Raw genomic sequence first — 4,357 nt, 5'->3', positions numbered from 1 at the left:
AAATAGGCCTTCGAGCCTCATTTTAACACAGTTCGGAACAGTTCAGAGGCATGTAGCCGCACATCTCTTCTCAGAGATGAGCTACCATCACCCTAGCTGGTTTATTTCCATTTCTGGTTGTAAGCATATTTCGGTATTTTCCATTAATGAAATGAAGTATTATTTCCGCTGCATCTCTGTATTTATGGTTATCGCATCTCTGTATTTATGGTTATCTCTGTAATCTATTGCGTTCCTGTTTAAATCCGGATCATTGACTTCTGTTTGTTTCTCCTGTGCCTGCATGATTCTATCATTATCTACCTTGCAACTCCTTAATTCTTTCTTCAAGCTTCTTAATGTGTCTGCTAAGTCATAAGAATTCCCAACACCACACTATTGATCTGATCCATAGGGAGAGTCTCGGGAACTGTGGTCTGCCATCTTACTAATCATCTTTGTTGTTTTCTTCCTGCAAAGCATACTATATCAGCTAAACCAAAATATAAACATAATCAACATATCTCTGTATAGTTCGGGGAAGATAACTCATATGCAAGATCAACTAGATTAGCACAATAGATGTATAAACATAATCATATCAACATATAGATATCATCCTAACCATAGTCTAGTCATCAATGCATGACCATATCAACCACACATTATGACCTCATGCATGACAACTACACCCATATCAATGTATGCATAATCAACATATGGATGACATGCATGCATACACGATACATACAAACACTAAAATTCATAACTGACCTATACTCATGATAAACACATCCAACAACACATCATCCACTTTCACATGGCGACATCATTGCAACCATGACCAACACCATGCATATGAAACAAGCACATAGACCACAAGTATAAGTAACACATATGCAACCAACATGAATGCATGACCAACACACACTGCCCATCCAATCCAAGGGGTGAACCATGCTCTGATACCACTCTATATCACCCTCCTCCCATATTTACCCAAGTTTGTCGGTTCGCTGGGGTAAACATGTGACGAGAGGCTACTGTAATCTGTTTCGACTCCCCATGTACAATTAAGGAAGTGGAACTGACACAAAACAACCAATTTGACCTTCTTCACATACTATAGAACCTACAGGAGCCAACCAACCCTTCCAAGTGATCAACCCCTATGACAACTTGACACTTCACTTCCCTAGAGCCTTAGTTGCTCCCATGACATGGGCATGCATGTGACTGGGGCCCTCCAGTTTCTCTCACAACATGGGCATGCAAGCGACTGGGGTCTTTTTCAGCTAGTTCTGAGCCTGCGACCCCAGATTTTGTGCCACTTTTTCAGGGCCAGGACTCAAGCCACTGCCCAGAACTCCATGAAACTTTCAAGAATGAAAAGTAACATCAAAACAATGATACAAATGAAAATACTTGAACAAAGACTTGGTTGGACCCCTACTAGCCATGACAGGCATTTCGTCAAACATGTCACAAATATGCATTCTACAAGTCATAACAACATATTTGAGCATAGGGGTCTCATACTTATCTAAGAATCGCTAAGAAGCATTGATGCCTTATCACATTAGTTGCATTATCATCTATTAGGTCATATATTCATTGTACATTCATTTACAAATCAAAACATGATGAGAGCCATACATCATCATTGTCATAAAACATGTTCATAACCAACATATAACCAACAGAAATAACAAGGATACATCATCCATAAATGCCTCATATGAACCAGTACATTTGATCATAAAATACCAAGGAGAAATAGTTCTTATTAATTAATGATTAGGCCAACCAGGTTCGGGACTTCCACGTACCACTCGACCATAGATTGGCTTAACCAAATATGTCTTTGAACTAATCACCCCCGTTACATATTCCAAGCATGAATGTGGGACTTATAACCAAAATAAACCAGGCCTTCTTGTTATAGATCCATTTGGGCACATCACTCCCAACATTCAAATCAGTACTATTAGGGCTCATCAAACCCTAATCCAATTGCTACATTTCCTAAACAAGTCATCACTTTGAATGCCTCCTTCCCTGAAAGTTTCCTGGCCTGAAGCCCTCTAGAAATGCCTCCTTGAGAGACCAACGCAACCTTGGTCAGGGGTAAATGCGCTTCAGTGCAAGTAGGCCCATGTAAGGGTGCATTTCAATGCACTTAAGCCCACTTTGACCTGTGTTGGGTGAGATTGAGTGAATTCTTCATAGGGTTCTGGGAATATTCTTATCTTCTGGAGCATTCTAGAATATTCCCACACTTATCATCTCCTATGAGCTCGAAATTGGATAGGGAATGAGTTAAGTAACCTCCTATCCTCTCATCCCTTCCTCCATGGAAACTAACTCTAAGTTTGGAAGGCCATTCAATACCCTCACTTATGACCAAAGAACCTCCATTTTCCTATAAATTGAGCATTCATCTAAGTGATCAATGGCTGGACTTTGAGAATTTGTAAGGAGATATTGTTGATGTGAGGTTTGAGATTGTAAGCAAGTATTGTTATGCTACTGGAGTGTTGTGCTTTTGATGTGATGTTGGATGGAACTCAGGCTAGAGGAGTGACATTATATCGGACTTCATGGTTGTAACTCTTCGTTCTACTTAATAAAGTTGTTTACACCTTTTCCCATATTCTTGTCTTTGTGTATGATGATTATATGTGTAAATGCTTTCGATTCCATTTGCTTATAGTAGATAGGTCTCTTGCTTTGATTGGTTTTTGTCTTTTGTTTATCATTGCAGGTACTTGTCGAGTGGATTAAGTTCGAGAAGGAGCGACAGGAGCCATACAAAGGAGACAAAGGGAAAGCGAAAGATAACAAGTTGGTCCCTTGTCTTATTTATCTTCTATAGAAAAATGTTAAACACTTTAATTCTGTTGTTCTAGGTGTAGCTACCCACCTAAGGAAATTGTGTTTATCCGTAGATGCAAAATTCCACATAACACTTCCCGAGGCTACACCACCTCACTCTCAACAATATAACCAGGCTTTACCACAATCCCCAACAGATCACTAGGCCATAAACAATAAACATACAATACCAGGCTTTTCCGCAATGCTCTCCGAATCACAAGGTTAAAAACAAACATGGATTCCATCATATCTATCCACATAATTGTGAAGGAATTTTCTGTCCCAACCTCTCAGCTTTACCTTGTCTCCCACCATTACCAGTCACTGGATTCCTAGGCCTACGAGGTCTCCACCCTCTAGGATTTACCATGTATCCCATCCTGAGATTCCTCGGCCCAGGCAAGGGTACTTATTGTTGAGCTTTATTGTGTATCTCGCCATTCACCAATCAAAGAATTCCTAGGCTCATTTGAGGTGTTCACATTCAGGGTTTACCATGTATCCCATCTTGGGATTCCTGTGAATAATCCTGGGACCACCCCGCTCAACTTCGAGTCTATCCAGAAATCTAGCTCAACCACATACAAAAGAACCCACCACACTATGGCTATCCGCAATTGGAAAGGCTAGGATGAAAACCACTGTCTCACCTGGCAAAACCCATTCCCATGACAACAAGAGAACCAAGAACACGCATGCATTACCATGCATGCCAAATCTAGCAAAGAAATCACACATGCAAATTAGTACCTGCAAATAATCACGTTGTAGTTGCTAGATCATACTCTTCTTTGCTTCATATTTCCTTTCGCTTGCCTTCTTTTCTTTTCTTGATCCAATGCTGAAGTGCTCCAAGAAGACTCTAAGTGTCCAAGAGTGTGAGAGAGAGAGAATAGAGAGAGAGAGCTCCAAAACTGAACTAACAAAAGGTACCAACTAATCCTCATAATCCATTTTATTAATAAGGCTTCTATTTTCTTCATTTTCCATTATTTTCCTTCATTTTCCTTCTCACATGCAACCTATGACCTTTCACCTTAATTTTATTCTAATTTCCTTTATTTTCATAAATAAAATTCCATTTTGCCTTTCCAAAGCCTTTGTCATTGCCTTTGTTAATTTCCTTAGCCATAATAAACCAAATGAACACCCACGCTAGGATGTCTTGCCCAACATTTAGGTTGGAATAAGTGTCTCATAATTGTGGTTATTATTTTTCCTTTATTAACTTTTATTACATGGAATTTTCACCAGGTATGTTACACTTATGCGACACAAATTTGGATCATTTTGAAAGCTAAATAGAACCCTTTTTTTTTCCCAAGAAAAAAGCGCAGTTTTCATTAATAATAAGAAAATTTCATGTTGTATCATCAACATGTATGAGATGCAGTCACTAGGAAACAATGGGAAACCCATTCAGAAACATTACAGTCATAGTTCAATATTTACAATATCAACATAATATTTACATAAAAGAAACGATAAAGCATAGTCCATT

This window comes from Pinus tabuliformis, chromosome 1_2 (assembly GCF_031772625.1).
Source record: "Pinus tabuliformis cultivar Carrire ecotype Pingquan chromosome 1_2, CPIR1, whole genome shotgun sequence".
NCBI classification, from domain to species: domain Eukaryota; kingdom Viridiplantae; phylum Streptophyta; class Pinopsida; order Pinales; family Pinaceae; genus Pinus; species Pinus tabuliformis.
The sequence above is the reverse complement of the archived record's forward strand: the minus strand, read 5'-3'. Positions refer to the sequence as shown.